The sequence below is a fragment of the Moschus berezovskii genome, chromosome 6 (assembly GCF_049115385.1).
Source record: "Moschus berezovskii isolate FMDL1 chromosome 6, NW_MosBer_1.0, whole genome shotgun sequence".
Lineage (NCBI taxonomy): Eukaryota > Metazoa > Chordata > Mammalia > Artiodactyla > Moschidae > Moschus > Moschus berezovskii.
The window spans coordinates 124,221,400-124,240,000 of record NC_142465.1 but is presented as its reverse complement, the minus strand read 5'-3'; the positions used below and the strand labels follow the sequence as shown (position 1 = coordinate 124,240,000).

The window sequence follows — 18,601 nt, the reverse complement described above, 5'->3', positions numbered from 1 at the left end:
GACTAATATGCTTAAATTCAGCGGATTGCCACATCTGATCTGAGGTCACATCTTGGAGGGCGTGCGGGGCAAGGGCGCCCGCGAGGAGGGGTCCTGAGAAGGGGACGGAGAGACCCACAGCTGACCTCCCCATGCCCCCTTCCCCACGCACACACAGCAACCCTACTGCCCACCCCGCCGCCTACCCTTCGTCCCTTCAAGGGTTCGTCGTCCCTTAAAGGGTTCGGCGGTGGCGGCAGCAGCGGGGCGGGCGGAGAGGGAGACGTCAAGGCGGGGTGGGAGAAGAGCAGGACCCGGTGGCGGATGGAGCAGGGGGATGGTGGGGAGGTTGGGACATGCACAGGCGCCCTGACCCTGACCCTAAGCCTAACCCCATAAACAGTATGAAAAGGCAAAATGATAGGGTACTGAATGAGGAACTCCCCAGGTTGGTGGGTTCCCAATATGCTACTGGAGTTCAGTGGAGAAACAAATTCATAAAGAACGATGGGATGGAGCCAAAGCAAAAATAATGCCCATTTGTGGATGTGACTGGGGATAGAAGCAAGGTCCAACGCTGTAAAGAGCAATATTGCATAGGAACCTGGAATGTTAGGTCCATGAATCAAGGCAAATTGGAAGTGGTCAGACAAGAGATGGCAAGAGTGAACGTCGACATTCTAGGAATCAGTGAACTGAAATGGACTGGAATGGGTGAATTTAACTCAGATGACCATTTTATTTACTACTGTGGGCAGGAATCCCTTAGAAGAAATGGAGTAGCCATCATGGTCAACAAAAGAGTCCAAAATGCAGTACTTGGATGCAATCTCAAAAACGACAGAATGATCTCTGTTCGTTTCCAAGGCAAACCATTCAATATTACAGTAATCCAAGCCTATGCCCCAACCAGTAATACTGAAGAAGCCAAAGTTGAATGGTTCTATGAAGACCTATAAGACCTTTTAGAACTAACTCCCAAATGTCCTTTTCATTATAGGGGACTGGAATGCAAAAGTAGGAAGTCAAGAAACACCTGGAGTAACAGGCAAATTTGGCCTTGGAGCACAGAATGAAGCAGGGCAAAGGCTAATAGAGTTTTGCAAAGAGAACGCACTGGTCATAGTAAACACCCTCTTTCAACAACACAAGAGAAGACTCTACACATGGACATCACCAGATGGTCAACACCGAAATCAAATTGGTTATATTCTTTGCAGCCAAAGATGGAGATGCTCTATATAGTTAGCAACAAGAAGGCCAGAAGCTGACTGTGGCTCAGATCATGAACTCCTTATTGCCAAATTCAGGCTGAAATTGAAGAAAGTAGGGAAAAACCACTAGATCATTCAGATATGACCTAAATCAAATCCCTTATGATTATACAGTGGAAGTGAGAAATAGATTTAAGGGACTAGATCTGATAGAGTGCCTGATTAACTCTGGACAGTGGTTCATGACATTGTACAGGAGACAGGGATCAAGACCATCCCCATGGAAAAGAAATGCAAACAAGCAAAATGGCTGTCTGAGGAGGCCTTACAAATAGCTGTGAAAGAAGAGAAGAGAAAAGCAAAGGAGGAAAGGAAAGATATAAGCATCTGAATGCAGAGTTCCATAGAATAGCAAGGAGAGATCAGAAAGCCTTCCTCAGCCATCAATGCAAAGAAATAGAGGAAAACAATAGAATGCGAAAGACTAGAGATCTCTTCAAGAAAATTAGAGATATCAAGGGAATGTTTCACGCAAAGATGGGCTCGATAAAGGACAGAAATGGTATGGACCTAACAGAAGCAGAAGATATTAAGAAGAGGTGGCAAGAATACACAGAAGAACTGTACAATAAAATCGTCAGGACCAAGATAATCACGGTGATGTGATCATTCACCTAGAGCCAGACATCCTGGAATGTGAAGTCAAGTGGGACTTAGAAAGGATGACTACGAACAAAGCTAGTGGAGGTGATGGAATTCCAGTTGAGCTATTTCAAATCCTGAAAGATGATGCTGTGAAAGAGCTGCACTCAATATGCCAGCAAATTTGGAAAACTCAGCAGTGTCCACAGGACTGGAAAAGGTCAGTCTTCATTCCAATCCCAAAGAAAGGCAAGGCCAAAGAATGCTCAAACTACCACACAATTGCACTCATCTCACAAGCTAGTAAAGTCATGTTCAAAATTCTCTAAGCCAGGCTTCAGCAATACATGAACCGTGAACTTCCAGATGTTCAAGCTGGTTTTAGAAAAGGCAGAGGCACCAGAGATCAAATTGCCAACATCCGCTGGATCATCGAACAAGCAAGAGAGTTCCAGAAAAACATCTATTTCTGCTTTATTGACTATGCCAAAGACTTTGACTGTGTGGATCACAAGAAACTGAAAATTCTGAAAGAGATGGGAATACCAGACCACCTGACCTGCCTCTTGAGAAATCTGTATGCAGGTCAGGAAGCAACAGTTAGAACTGGACATGGAACAACAGACTGGTTCCAAATAGGAAAAGGAGTACATCAAGGCTGTATATTTTCACCCTGCTTATTTGCCTCATGTGCAGAGTACATCATGAGGAACGCTGGGCTGGAAGAAGCGCAAGCTGAAATCAAGATTTCTGGGAGAAATATCAATAACTTCAGATATGCAGATGACACCACCCTTATGGCAGAAAGTGAAGAGGAACTCAAAAGCCTCTTGATGAAAGTGAAAGAGGAGAATGAAAAGTTGGCTTAAAGCTCAACATTCAGAAAACGAAGATCATGGCATCTGGTCCCATCACTTCATGAGAAATAGATGGAGAAACAGTGGAAACAGTGTCAGACTTTATTTTTGGGCTCCAAAATCACTGCGGATGCTGATTGCAGCCATGAAATTAAAAGACACTTACTCCTTGGAAGGAAAGTTATGACCAATCTAGATAGCATATTAAAAAGCAGAGACATTACTTTGCCAACAAAGGTCCATCTAGTCAAGGCTATGGTTTTTCCCGTGGTCATGTGTGGATGTGACAGTTGGACTAGAAAGAAAGAAAGCTGAGCACAGAAGATTGATGCTTTTGAATTGTGGTACTGGAGAAGACTCTTGAGAGTCCCTTGGACTGCGAGGAGATCCAACCAGTCCATTCTAAAGGAGATCAGTTCTGGGTGTTCATTGGAAGAACTGATGCTAAAGCTGAAACTCCAATACTTTGGCCACCTCATGAGAAGATTTGACTCACTAGAAAAGACTCTGATGCTGGGAGGAATTGGCGGCGGGAGCAGAAGGGGACAATAGAGAATGAGATGGCTGGATGGCATCACCGACTCGATGGACATGAGTTTGGGTGAACTCCGGGAGTTGGTGATGGACAGGGAGGCCTGGCATGCTGTGATTCATGGGGTCGCAAAGAGTCAGACACGACTGAGTGACTGAACTGAACTGAGCGCACAGCAAGTGTTTAGCTCCTCAGACGCCATACCTCCGGGCCTGGCCCCAGGGCCTCAATATCTGAGTCAGGGCCGGGAGTTGGCCTGCACTCTGCGAGCCTTGCAAACACATTCCTAGGTCAGCGAGGTCCTGACCATGGGTGAGGAGGCTGCGGGAGTGAGTCTGCGGGAGCCGGATGCCATGCTGGGGTCACCTGGCCGAGGGCACCTTGCACCTCCCATGGAACCCCGGTGAGGGGTGGCAGGCCAGAACCTGGCATGCCCAATGCCAGAGTGGGGAGCAAAGCTAGCTCTGGCCGAAGGAAGCAAACAGCCACGGGAAGCCTTTGCAAGCAGTTGCTGGGCCGCCCCGTGTTAGGGCTCCCCAGGCAAAAATCCCGCAGGAGCCAAGCACCGTGCAGACAGGCCTAGGCTCGCGAGTGCTCTCCTGCAGAGCAAACATAATGGAACAGCCATGCGGATGTTGCCTTGACGTTCCCTGGGAGTGTGGGAGCTCTGCCTGCGCACGGGGCCCTAGGGGCCATTGAAACTGCAAAATAACATCCCAGCCAGTGTTCCCAGCCTGGGGTGACTCTCAGCACCCAGGTGGCTGGAGCCGTTATCGTCCTAGTGTGTGGCTCCTCAGGCACCAGACCTGCGAGGCCTGCTCCAATGAACTGATTACCCAAGTCAGGTCTGGGTGTCAGCCTGCACTCTGCGAGCCTTGCAAACAAATCCTAGGTCAGCGCAGTCCTGCCCATGGGTGAGGAGGCTGCAGGAGTGCGTCTGAGGGGGGCAGGTGCCATGTCGGGAACCCTAACCCTAGCTCATCTAACGCTAACCATAACCCTAACTCATCTAACCCTATCCGTAACCCTAACCCCTAACCCTAACCATAACATGGTTCCCTGATGTCTTTCCTCTCTAGGACCTGACGCTGCCTGTGGCCGGTCCTGACTTCTTTCCTCTCTCTGTGCCCTGAGACGGCCCCCTTCAGGTCCTCTCCACAGACCCCGTGCGCTGCCACTTGTCCACTTAGGACTCTCCCCCCAGGTCCGCTTGACTGCTTCCCTGAGGGTCCTCTCCGCGCACCACCACTCCCCTGCCAGTTTCTCTCCGTTGTTCCCCGCCCAAGTCCTCTCATTGGCCAGATCGGGTCCCCGGGTCCCCTCATCGTCCCGCCGCTGCTCCTCACTACATCCCTACCCGGGCTCACTACTCCCTGACGTCGCTCCTCACAATGGCACGTCTCTGGACCTCACTACCGCCCAACTCTGGTCCTCGCTGTGCCCTTACTCTGGACCTGACCACACTTTGATCCTGGTTCTATGTCCTGACACTTTTCCATGCAATTCCTGGCACTGCTTCTCACTTTTTGTTGACACTAGTCTAACTATATCCGGACTTAGTTTACTCTACATCCAGGTTTGGGCCCCACTGCGGCCCTGACTCGGCCTCACTTGGACATGACTCTGATCCTCAGTCAACCCTGTCTCTGGTCCTCACTTGGGCCTGACTCTAAAAGAACTGTTAACATATGCCATACAATACCTGCGCAAACAGAGTGAAGTTATTTCAAACACAGATCACTTCTAAGTAATTCAGAAGCACCTTCCAGATGCGATATCCTGGATTGAACAACCACCAAAATGGGAACCAAGATTACCCTAAGTCTACAGAACCACAAAGTGTATGCCAGCGAGTTATCATACACTGTCTGAGTTCTTGCAACACACCAAGTGCTACTTTCCTGGTTTCCCAGATTAATTACTTGGAATAGGACATTTGGAACAGTCCAGGCAGGATGAAGAGAGGATCATCCTCAAGGCAGAGTTGGCTTTGGCAGTGAATAGGGCAGTCCCTCTTCGCTGTCTGCTCCTGTCCTGGAGTTCCTGTTGCCAGATGGGGTATGACTAGGTCTCTGCCTTTCCAGGCAAGAATGTCAGGTGATCTGCCCTCTCATGGCATTCTCCAACCCTCCACTCTCTTGAAAGAGGCTGGCATGGAGAAAATCTTGGAGCATCTGATCAAGTCAGAGGACCCACAGGGGCCATCCCCAAGTCAGCCCCACACTGAGCACCAAATCTGATCCCAAAACACCACCTCTGTACACCTGTGCTAACCCTTATCTCAGAGATAGTTTTTCAGATGAAGTAGAAAAGCATAGCTTTACTGCTTTGCTAGCAAAGACAGACACAGAAAACTCGTGCCCTCAAAAACTGCCCCAAAGCAGGAGGATTTGTTTAGGAGTTTTATAGCTCTGGGCTTCCCTGGTAGCTCAGCTGGTAAAAAATCTGCATGTAATGCAGGAGACCCTGGTTCAATTCTTGGGTTGGGAAGACTCCCTGGAGAAGGGATAGGCTACCCACTTTAGTATTCTTGGGCTTCCATGGCAGCTCAGCTGGTACAGAATCCACCTGCAATGCGGGAGACCTGGGTTTGATCTCTGGGTTAGAAAGATCCCCTGGAGAAGGGAATGGCTACCCACTCCAGTATTCTGGTCTGGAGAATTCCATGGACTGTATAATCCATGGGATCAAAAAGACTCAGACTGAGCAACTTTCACTTTATCAGTTCAGTTCAGTCGCTCAGTCGTGTCTGACTCTTTGCGACCCCATGAATCACAGCACGCCAGGCCTCCCTGTTCAACACCAATTCCCAGAGTTCACTCAAACTCATGTCCATCGAGCTGGTGAGGCCATCCAGCCATCTCATTCTCTGTCGTCTCCATCTCCTCCCTCCCCCAGTCCCTCCCAGCATCAGAGTCCTTTCCAGAGAGTTAACTCGTCGCATGAGGTGGCCAAAGAATTGGAGTTTCAGTTTTAGCATCAGTCCTTCCAATGAACAACCAGGATTGATCTCCTCTAGAATGGACTGTTTGGATCTCCTTGCAGTCCAAGGGACTCTCAAGAGTGTTCTCCAGCACCACTGTTCAAAAGCATCGATTCTTCGGAGATCAGCTTTCTTCACAGTCCAACTCTCACATCCATACATGACCACGGGAAAAATCATAGCCTTGACTAGACGGACCCTGGTAGGCAAAGTAATGTCTCTGCTTTTTAATATGCTATCGAGGTTGGTCATAACTTTCCTTCCAAGGAGTAAGCGTCTTTTAATTTCATGGCTTCAATCAGCATCTGCAGTGATTTTGGAGCCGAAAAAAATAAAAGTCCGACACTGTTTCCACTGTTTTTCCATCTATTTCCCATGAAGTGATGGGACCAGATGCCATGATCTTTGTCTTTGGAATGTTGAGCTTGAAGCCAAGCTTTTCACTCTCCTCTTTCACTTTCATCAAGAGCCTTTTGAGTTCCTCTTCACTTTCTGCCATAAGGGTGGTGTCATCTGCATATCTGAGGTTATTGATATTTCTCCCAGCAATCTTGATTCCAGCTTGTGCTTCTTCCAGCCCACCGTTCCTCATGATGTACTCTGCATATAAGTTAAATAAGCAGGGTGACAATATACATCCTTGACGTACTCCTTTTCCTATTTGGAACCAGTCTCTTGTTCCATGTATAGTTCTAACTGTTGCTTCCTGACCTGCATACAGGTGTCTCAAGAGGCAGGTCAGGTGGTCTGGTATTCCCATCTCTTTCAGAATTTTCCACACTTTATAGCAGTGGTTAAAGGGCAGAGTTGTAAGGATTAGGGTGTGTACAGGGACTGAACTCCCTTCATCTGACCTCAGATGGTCTCTTTGGTGAGCTTCTCTGGAATGAAGAATGCTACAGTTTTCCATTTTGCTGGAAAGGATGTTTAGTTGGGTAAAAAATTTAGAGATATTTTTATGTGTATCACTTTGGACAGAGAGAAGACCCTGACCCAAGACAAAATACTGTTTCTTGAGTGCTCTTTCCTTCTCTCTGCATCCCCCCTCTTCCCTATTTACCACCTCTTCCAATCTGCCCTTTGGAGCTCAGGGTAGGGCATGGAGTCAGGAGTCTATTCCCAATAAAGAAACAGGGTCACGGGAAAGGCTTCTGGACCCAGGAGCCTCACAGTGTCCTGCTCAATTTCACTACCAGGCCCTGACCCTATGTTAACTATGGCCCTGAGCTGTCCATGATGGCCTGAGCTTTCCAAAACTGTTCTCTTAACTCTCTCCCTAACTCAGGCCCTGATGCTGGTTGTGACGAACACCCTGACAATACCCCTGGCACAAATGGTCTAAAGTGTCTTTTACTCAGGTCTGCAAGTTTTCTCTGAGGCCCTGACACTCTCCCTAATTAAGCCCTTAACTCTGTATTTACGTGACGGCCTGATGCACTCCCTCTCTCAGGCACTGAAGATGCACTCCTGATTCACTCCCTCACTTCAAGGCACTAAGGCCTCGAAGAAGTCTCTACCTGAGGGGCTGATACTGTCTGTAACCAATATTCTGACTCTTTCCCTAACTAACATCCTCATTTTACCTCTAAAGAACACCCTGAGACTCATCCTAATGCCCTGATGGTGTCCCTAATAGCCCTCAATAGCCTTACTTTTGCCATGATCCTGTCCATAACTAAGGCCCTGAATATGTACTGAAGTAGGTCTCTGATGCTGTCCCTAACTAACACCCTGACACCGGTCACATATATGAACCCGACGCTAGCCCTATTAAGGTCCTGAGATGCTGCTAAGTAACAGCCTGAACTTCTTTAAGGCCCTCAATTTATCTCTAACTGAAGCCTTGAAACTAAGGCTAAGCCCCAGACACTGTCCCTAGCTAAGGCCTGAACTATAGTTCAGGAAGGCCTTAAGCCTGTCCCTGACTGTGACACTGCCCCTAATTGAGTCCATGGTACTGCCCCTTAGAGCCTAAGCTGTCACAAAATAACACCCTGATCCTATTACTAAGGCCCTGACTATGTCCCTCAGAAAGTCACTGAAGTGCATCTCACTAACAGCCTGAACTATCTCTTACTCAGGCCATGAAGTTATCTCTGAGTAACTAACACTGTCCCTAATTAAGGCCCCGTTGCTGGCCCTAACTAATGTCCTGCTGCTGAATCTGAGTCCCTGATGCTCTTCCTGTTATCCTTTGCCTTGCCAACAGAGTTTTGCCAAGAGAACACACTGGTCATAGCAAATACTCTCTTCCAACAACATAAGAGAAGACTCTACATAGGGACATTACCAGATGGTCAACACCGAAATCAGATTGATTATATCCTTTGCAGCCAAAGATGGAGAAGCTCTATACAGTCAGCTAAAACAAGAATGGGAGCTGACTGTGGCTCCGATCATAAACTCCCTATTGCCAAATTCAGACTTAAATTTAAGAAAGTAGGGAAAAACCACTAGACCATTCAGGTATGACCTACATCAAATCCCTTATGATTATCCAGTGGAAGTGAGAAATAGATTCAAGGGATTAGATCTGATAGACAGAGTGCCTGAAGAACTATGGGCAGGGGCTCATGACGTTACACAGAAGGCAGTGATCAAGACCATTCCCAAGAAAAAGAAATGCAAAAAGGTAAAACGGTTGTCTGAGGAGGCCTTACAAGTAGCTGAGAAAAGAAGAGAAGCTAAAGGCAATGGAGAAAGGAAAGATATACCCATTTAAATGCAAAGAATATCAAGAAGAGATAAGAAAGACTTCCTTGGTGATGAATGCAAATAAATAGAGGAAAACAAAAGAATGGGAAAGACTAGCGATCTCCTCAAGAAAATTAGAGATACCAAAGGAATATTTCATGCAAAAATGGGCACAATAAAGGGCAGAAATGGTATGGACCAAACAGAAGCAGAATATATTAAGAAGAGGTGGCAAATGCCAAAGAATGTGAAGCTCAGTTCAGTTCAGTCGCTCAGTCGTGTCCGACTCTTTGCGGTAGTTTGAGCATTCTTTGGCATTGCCTTTCTTTGGGACTGGAATGAAAATTGACCTTTTCCAGTCCTGTGGCCACTGCTGAGTTTTCCAACTTTGCTGACGTACTGAGTGCAGCACGTTCACAGTATCATCTTTTAGGATTTGAAATAGCTCAGCTGGAATTCCATCACAATTGCACTCATCTCACATGCTAGCAAAGTAATGCTCAAAATTCTCTAAGCCAGGCTTCAACAGTACATGAGCCATGAATGTCTAGATGTTCAAGCTGAATTTGGAAAAGGTAGAGGAACCAGAGATCAAATTGCCAACATCTGTTGGATCATCAAAAAAGAGAGTTCCAGAAAAATATCTACTTCTGCTTTATTGACTACACCAAAGCCTTTGACTTTGTGGATCACAACAAACTGTGGAAAATTCTTAAACAGATGGGAATACCAGACCACCTGACCTGCCTCCTGAGAAATCTGTATGCAGGTCAAGAATCAACAGTTAGAACTGGACATGGAACAACAGACTGGTTCCAAATCAGGAAAGGAGTATGTCAAGGCTGTATATCATCACCCGGCTTATTTAACTTCTATGCAGACTACATCATGCGAAATGCCAGGCTGGATGAAGCACAAGCTGGAATCAAGATTGCTGGGAGAAATAACAATAACCTCAGATACACAACGACACCAGCCTTATGGCAGAAAGCGAAGAAGTGCTAAAGAGCCTCTTGATGAATGTGAAAGAGGAGCGTGAAAAAGTTGGCTTAAAACTCAACATTCAGAAAAATACGATCATGGCATCCGGTACCATCACTTCATGGCAAATAGATGGAAACAATGGAAGCAATGAGAGACTTTAGTTTGGGGGGTTCCAAAATTACTGCACATGGTGACTGCAGCCATGAAATTCAAAGACGCTTGCTCCTTGGAAGAAAAACTATGACCAAACTAGACAGCATATTAAAAAGCAGAGACGTTACTTTGCTGACCAAGGTCCACCTAGTCAAAGCTATGGTTTTTCCAGTAGTCATGTATGGATGTGAGAGTTGGACTATAAAGAAAACTGAGCGCTGAAAAATTGACGCTTTTGAACTGTGGTGTTGGAGAAGACTCTTAAGAGTCCCTTGGATTGCAAGGAGATCCAACCAGTCCATCCTAAAGGAAATCAGTCCTGAATATTCATTGGAAGGACAGATGCTGAAGCTGAAGCTACAATACTTTGGCCACCTGTTGCAAAGAACTGACTCATTTGAAAAGACCCTGATGCTGGGCAAGATTGAAGGTAGGAGGAGAAGGGGATGATAGAGGATGAGATGGCTGGATGGCATCATTGACTCAATGGACATGAGTTTGAGCAAGCTCTGGGAGTTGGTGATGGACAGGGAAGCCTGGCCTGTTTCAGTCCATGGGGTCACAAAGTAGTGGACATGACTGAGCGACTGAAGTGAACTGAAGCTCTTCCTAATTAAGGTCTTGATGATGACTCTAAGGCCCAGACACTGTCATTAATAACCTAATCTTTTCCCTATATAACACCCTAATTGTGGCCCTAACTCATAACCTGAGAATGGTCCTATTTCTCTGATCCCATTCCTTCATAAGGTCAAGAACCTCCTCTTCACAAAGGCCCTGGCACTGTCAATAACAATGACCTGACTTTTCCCCTAAGTAACACCCTGATTTTTTCACTAACTAATGCCCTGACATTGGTTCTAACTACAGCCCTGACACTTGTTCTAACTACAGCCCTGAGATATCCCTAAGGAACAAACTTACCTGAAGCCTTGACACTGTCCCTAGCTTAGGTCTTGGTCCCTTATAGTATGCTGTCACTAAATAGCCCTCTGATTCTGTGCATAACCAGCACCCTGAATATATCCCTAATAAAGTCTCTGACAATATACAACCTATGCTGGTTCCAAATAGGAAAAGGAGTACGTCAAGGTTGTATATTGTCACCTGGCTTATTTAACTTCTATGCAGAGTACATCATGAGGAACGCTGGGCTGGAAGAAGCACAAGCTGGAATCAAGATTACTGGGAGAAATATCAATAACCTCAGATATGCAGATGACACCACCTTTATGGCAGAAAGTGAAGAGGAACTCGAAAGCCTCTTGATGAAAGTGAAAGAGGAGAGTGAAAAGGTTGGTTTGAAGCTCAACATTCAGAAAACCAAGATCATGGCATCTGGTCCCATCACTTCATGGGAAATAGATGGGGAAACAGTGGAAACAGTGTCAGACTTTATTTTCTGGGGCTCCAAAGTCACTGCAGATGCTGACTGCAACCATGAAATTAAAAGACGCTTACTCCTTGGAAGGAAAGTTATGACCAGCCTAGATAGCATATTAAAAAGCAGAGACATTACTTTGCCAACCAAGGTCCGTCTAGTCAAGGCTATGGTTTTTCCCGTGGTCATGTATGGATGTGAGAGTTGGACTGTGAAGAAAGCTGATCTCCGAAGAATTGATGCTTTTGAACTGTGGTGCTGGAGAAGACTCTTGAGAGTCCCTTGGACTGCAAGGAGATCTAACCAGCCCATTCTGGAGGAGATCAATCCTGGGTGTTCATTGGAAGGACTGATGCTAAAGCTGAAGCTCCAATACTTTGGCCACCTCATGCGACGAGTTGACTCACTGGAAAAGAGTCTGATGCTGGGAGGGATTGGGGGTAGGAGGAGACGGGGACGACAGAGAATGAGATGGCTCCATGGCATCACTGACTCGATGGACATGAGTTTGAGTGAACTCTGGGTGTTGGTGATGGACAGGGAGGCCTAGCGTGCTGTGGTTCATGGGGTCGCAAAGAGTCGGACACGACTGAGCGACTGAACTGAACTGAAAGTCTCTGAAGTGTCGTTAATGAACAACTTTAACTGACTCTTGCTAAGGCCATCAAGTTATCTCTGAGATCCTGACACTGTCTCTAAGGCCCTGATGCTGGCTCTAACGAATGGCCTGACGCGGACCCTTACTAAGTCCATGCCCATGAGCTGTCCCAGGCTGCTGGACAGCTTTCTGTTTTCCTCATCTCTCGCCAGCTGACTGCCATTGGCCAATCTAAGATTCTGTGATGCAGTGGTCCCACATAGGATGCGCCTGAGGAGGCTTAACTACTGGAGGACGGTCATGGCCATTCCACCCTCCAAGGGACAGTGGTTCAGGGTGGGACTCTCTCAGGCAGTGTCTGACCTCAGGTTCTGTGTCTCTATTTGTTGTAAAACCCTTAGAATTACTTCAGTCACGTTTTTAAATGGATCTCCCCCTTGGCATATTTATAAGATAGATTTTATTGAATTAAAATTCATGAACAACATTATTAGAATGAGCAGGACGACAAAGGATGCCCCCAGTGATCTATTACTTGGAGGGTTTTACAGTTCTCATGAGAAAACACTCACTCTCGTCACCCTCGAGGCATCAGCACGAGGTAGGAATCATCTGCATTCTTTATTTATCCCTATGAATCTTTCAGAAACCTGTCCTCAGGAGAAATCTCTGGGCTCTTCAGGAACTGTGAGTGGCGATGTCAGGTAACTCTGAGACTGAAAAGCAAGAGGAAAAGAGAAGGTGCGGAGATGAGACTTCTTGATGGATAAGCAGGGGCGTCCACGTTCAAAGTCAACCTGCGAGTCTGAGTTAGTACCCAGTGAAAGCAAGGACCACCAGGACCTCCCCCACTGGCCTCGTCACCTGGTGCGGGGACTGGAGACACTCGAACTGCCCTGGCCACTTTCAGAGAGAGGAAGAAGGTGGGAGAACACCACGGGGGCCACACTGGAAAAGGTCACTGCTATGAAGTAAGATGCACTTTTCACGAAAGTGAAGGATGATCCCTTGGTTCTCAAAGACTTGCAAAGATTCTGTGTTCTTCTGGAGACATGTTGAAGCCTCCAGTCTTTGAGGGCAGTGACGAGAAGGAGCTGAGAGGGTAACAGAAGGCCAGGGGTCTCCAAATGGAGGAAATAGCCTGCAAGTGTCAGACAATTTTATCTCTATTAAGTGGCAGGAGGAAAGAAACTAGCGATATTTTTTTCTTCTCTATACAAATTTAAAAGGAAGTTTCACTTAAAATACTGTGTTGCCATAATGACACCTGGTTTCACCTGAAGTTAACTATTCTCAAATCTTGAGTTAACCAATGCATTTTTCTTATAGAAATGTTGGTCTTAAGCTATGTTAATGTACTACACATTTACGCTAGACTCTATCTTCAAGTTGGTTCCGCCAATTGGCTCAGAACCTACTTGACAAACCTCTATGTTATACTCAGATATTGTCCCCTTAATCTATGTAAAACGAAACTATTTGTATGGTAATCTGCCCTTCTACAAGATTCAAGTTAATCATTTTATGGCCCGGGATGAATCGGGATGAATGTCTGGTGTCAAAATTATCCCCAAATGCATCTTGTGGGTGAGGGGCCTGGTGCCATTCTGAGCCTAAAGACATTCCTTTCTTTCATTAACAGACTGCTAGTGACTACATAACATCCAGCTGAAGACTAGCAGGGGGGTACCCTTTCTGCCCCCTTCTGATGTCTATGTCAGTAGCTTTCTCTATCTCCTTTATACTTTAATAAAACTTTATTACACAAAAGCTCTGAGCGATCAAGCCTCGTCTCTGGCCCTGGATTGAATTCTTCTCCCCCAGAGGCCAAGATCCCAGTGTCTTTGTGTCATTCCACAACAACCTTTCATCTTGGGGGCTCGTCCGGGATTCTTCAGGACAAGGTAAGGATGCTTGGAGCTCAAGTTCTTTGTTCTCCTAGGGAACACGTTTTCTGTTATACTATATGTAAGGTCGGACCCTGGTGGCCTTCTTGGCTTCCCCTTCCCGGTGGCTATCTTGGCTCCTTTTTCCCCTCTCCATCCCCCGCCGGAGGGAAAAAGTCCTGCCAAACCGCTGAGGAATCTCTGAGGTAATAACCCTCTGCCGAGATCTACCCTCCTTTCTGACCTCCAGAGTGACCAACCTGGTCTCACCACCTCGACTATCTGACCATTCCCACTCTCACATTTCCGAGCTTTACCTTATTTTAGGCCTGTCCAGGTTATATGAGAACTCCTCGTGGCCATTCTTGCGGTCAGTGGGTTCTGCCCGGGAGTGCACTGCCAATAAAGCCTGTTACTTTCCCTTGGTGTCTGGGTTATTTCCTTACAGCTTGAGACGCCCGTTTTCCTGACCTTACACTATACTAACTCTATGGTGTGCTTGCGTTTATGAATGACATGCCCTGCGTGAAGCAAGTGATGAGCCCTGCTCTGCGGTTCCATGGTGATCTCATACGGCTTACGGCCGAAACCTGTCGGGGGTTTAACCGACCTGCCCATGCCAAGAGGCACCCAATGTGTCCTTTGGGGAACCGACCAGAAATGGGCAAAGCATGTGGACCGAACTCTCCTCGGTCAAACTTTTCGGTCTCTTTGACCATTTCATAACTCCTTGGGAAGCATCACTATGAACAAAGCTAGTTGAGGTGATGGAATTCCAGTTGAGCTATTTCAAATCTTGAAAGATGATGCTGTGAAAGTGCTGCACTCAATATGCCAGCAAATTTGGAAAACTCAGCAGTGGCCATAGGACTGGAAAAGGTCAGTCTTCATTCCAATCCCAAAGAAAGGCAATGCCAAAGAATGCTCAAACTACCGCACAACTGCACTCATCTCACACGCTAGTAAAGTCATGCTCAAAATTCTCCAAGCCAGGCTTCAGCAATATGTGAACCGTAAACTCCCAGATGTTCAAGCAGGTTTTAGAAAAGGCAGAGGCACCAGCGATCAAATTGCCAACATCCACTGGATCATCGAACAAGCAAGAGAGTTCTAGAAAACCATCTATTTCTGCTTCATTAACTATGCCAAAGCCTTTGACTCTGTGGATCACAATAAACTGTGGAAAATTCTGAAAGAGATGGGAATACCAGACCACCTGACTTGCCTCTTGAGAAACCTGTATGCAGGTCAGGAAGCAACAGTTAGAACTGTACATGGAACAACAGACTGGTTACAAATAGGAAAAGGAGTACGTCAAGGTTGTATATTGTCACCTGGCTTATTTAACTTCTATGCAGAGTACATCATGAGGAACGCTGGGCTGGAAGAAGCACAGGCTGGAATCAAGATTACTGGGAGAAATATCAATAACCTCAGATATGCAGATATGGCAGATATGCCACCCTTATGGCAGAAAGTGAAGAGGAACTCGAAAGCCTCTTGATGAAAGTGAAAGAGGAGAGTGAAAAGGTTGGCTTGAAGCTCAACATTCAGAAAACCAAGATCATGGCATCTGGTCCCATCACTTCATGGGAAATAGATGGGGAAACAGTGGAAACAGTGTCAGACTTTATTTTTGGGGGCTCCAAAATCACTGCAGATGCTGATTGCAGCCATGAAATTAAAAGACGCTTACTCCTTGGAAGGAAAGTTATGACAAACCTAGATAGCATATTAAAAAGCAGAGACATTACTTTGCCAACCAAGATCCGTCTAGTCAAGGCTACGGTTTTTCCCGTGGTCATGTATGGATGTGAGAGTTGGACTATGAAGAAGGCTGATTGCCAAAGAATTGATGCTTGAACTGTGGTGCTGGAGAAGACTCTTGAGAGTCCCTTGGACTGCAAGGAGATCCAACCAGTCCATTCTAGAGGAGATCATACCTGGGTGTTCATTGGAGGGATTGATGCTAAAGCTGAAACTGCAATACTTTGGCCACCTCATGCGACGAGTTGACTCAATGGAAAAGACTCTGATGCTGGGAAAGGTTGGGGGCGGGAGGAGAAGGGGACGACAGAGAATGAGATGGCTGGATGGCATCACCGACTCTATGGACATGAGTTTGAGTGAACTCCGGGTGTTGGTAATGGACAGGGAGGCCTGGCATGCTGTGATTCATGGGGTGGCAGAGAGTCGGACATGACTGAGCCACTGAACTGAACTGAACCTAATCTATTGAATGATAGACTTTCAAGGGACTTGTGATCTATGCTATTACTGTGTACTACTGTGACTTAGGTCCCAAACTTGGATTGGTAGTCAGGAAAGCGCCTAGCCTCGCTAGGAATCAAAAGTTCAGAAGGTAGATGGAGCTCTAGCTACAGGAACATCTCTGAGGTTAAAGGTTACTCAGGTTGGGACTGCAATGGGTTTTTTCCTTTGGTAGCGCTGACTCTTAGCAGACCAGAGGAGGCTCTTATACTGGTGTGGCAACGCTTGGAAGGAACATCTCAATTTAATGTTCATATTGGTCTTACTGTGGTCAGGAATGTACTCAGGGTCGTGCACAGCACTCAGGTGACGCATGTTTTCCCCAGCGGTCTTAGCTCGGGAGGCATTCCGGAAGGTTACTCCGATTGCACTCCCGGTGGCATCAGAGGCAAAGAAGGTTAATGGTGAAGAGCTGGACGTCAGTCAGGGATGCCATCAGGTCTACCCCTTGTACATCCCCACCCCGTCTCAGTGGTAGAACTAGGAGGGATGAGTGCGGCGCCTGCGTCGGTAAGGGACAGATTAAGTCCGACCAGGGAAGAAAAACTTTGGTGTAAAATCGGTCTACACCCCCGTCTAGAGCAGGGAGGGACACCTCCAGTAGAAAGAGGGAGCTGGTCGCTTTTTCATCTCTCTTACAGATGGGAACTAACAATTCCAGCCTCACTCCTTTGAACTATATCCTGAAAAACTGGGATAGATTTGATCCCCAGGGCTTAAAGAAGACACACCTGGTCTTCCTATGTGATACTGCGTGCCCACGGTATCCATTGGAGGACAGCAAACGGTGGCCAGTTGGAGGTTCTCTTAAGTATAATACTGTTTTACAATTAGACGGGTTCTGTAAAGCTCAAGGGAAAAGTGATCTTAAAGGACAGGTTTCTCACTCAGTCGGCTCCAGATATCCGCCGTAAGCTATTAAAACGGGCGTATGGACCAACTCAGTCTTTAGATACTTTTTTACAACTGGCTCAGACAGTCTATTAAGGTAAGAATATGAGGAAAAGAAAGAAAGGCAGAAAAAGAAAGGAGAAGGCGGAAGCCTTCGCAATGGCTATGAAAAACGTTCTTAAACAGCCTGAGAAAAAAGCCCAGAGGGACCCAGGTGAGAAGGGATGGACCTGCTATTACTGTGGAAAGGAGGGGCACCTCGAGCGGGATTGCCCTCAGGCATCTAAGCCGACCCCGGCACCATGTCCCGTCTGCAAAGGACCACACTGGAAGAGAGACTGCCCCCCAGAGGCGTAGGTCTCTGGGGTCATACTCTGAAGACAATCGGGACTGAAGGTGCCCGGGGGTCCCCACACAAGCTCCCGTCCTAATTACGCCTGAGGAACCCCGGGTATTAATAACTGTGGGAGGCCAATCCGTCGATTTCCTTTTAGACACTGGGGCAACTTACTCCGTGCTTACTGAAGCCCCTGGCCCACTTTCTTCCCAATCCGCTTCCGTAACGGGACTGTCTGGACGAGCCAGAACGTATCGCTTCCGTGTTCCTGTCAGTTGTGACTGGGATTCGGTGCTATTTTCACACGAGTTTCTGATTGTGCCAGTCTCCCTCACCCCTTTTGGGGAGGGATATACTGAGCAAGGTCCATGCCTCTGTTTTCATGAATGTGGAGCCTTCCCTTTCTCTCCCTTTAATTGAACAAAACGTAAATCCTAGGGTACGGGCTGATGGAAAATCTGTGGGTTGAGCACAAAATGCTATTCCTATAGTTGTCAAGCTCAAAGACCCGCACTTATTTCCACATAAAAAACAGTACCCACTGAAACCTGAGGTTAAGGAAGGGTTAAAACCCATCATTGAAAATTCAAAGGAGCAGGGACTATTAATTCCCTGTAACAGTCCATGCAACACTCCTATTCTGGGTATAAAGAAATCAAATGGTAAATGGAGACTAGTTCAAGATTTACGAATAATAAATGAGGCTGTAGTTCCTTTACACCCCGTGGTGCCTAATCCTTATACTCTATTGTCTGAAATTCTGTTCAAGCCAAATATTTCTCAGTAATTGATTTGAAAAATGCCTTCTATTCAGTGCCTTTGGCAGAGGAAAGTCAATTTCTATTTGCCTTTGAAGACCCTATGCAGCCAGCTTCTCAGTTAACCTGGACAGTTTTGCCCCAGGGATTTCGTGACAGTCCACACTTGTTTGGACAAAGTTTGTCATGGGATCTACAAAACTTTAATAGCTCTGAAGTGGTGGTGTTACACTATGTAGATGATATTTTGCTCTGTGCTGAGAGAGAGGAAACTTGTTCAGGAGCCTCAGAAGATTTCTTAAACATTCTGGCAGGCTTCGGTTACAAGGCATGAAGAGAAAAGGCTCAGCTTTGTCAACAATCTGTTAGATATCTGGGCCTAATCATATCAGAAGGGACTAGGGCCATAGGCCCTGAGATAATTAAACCTATACTAAATCA

At 46.6% G+C, this 18,601-nt stretch overlaps 1 pseudogene; it reads right to left on the bottom strand.

Moving 5' to 3' along the window:
• LOC148777765 (28S ribosomal RNA) overlaps positions 1 to 25 on the bottom strand; it is a 2,576-nt pseudogene extending 2,551 nt beyond the window's left edge.
• Positions 26 to 18,601: the final 18,576 nt, after the last annotated feature.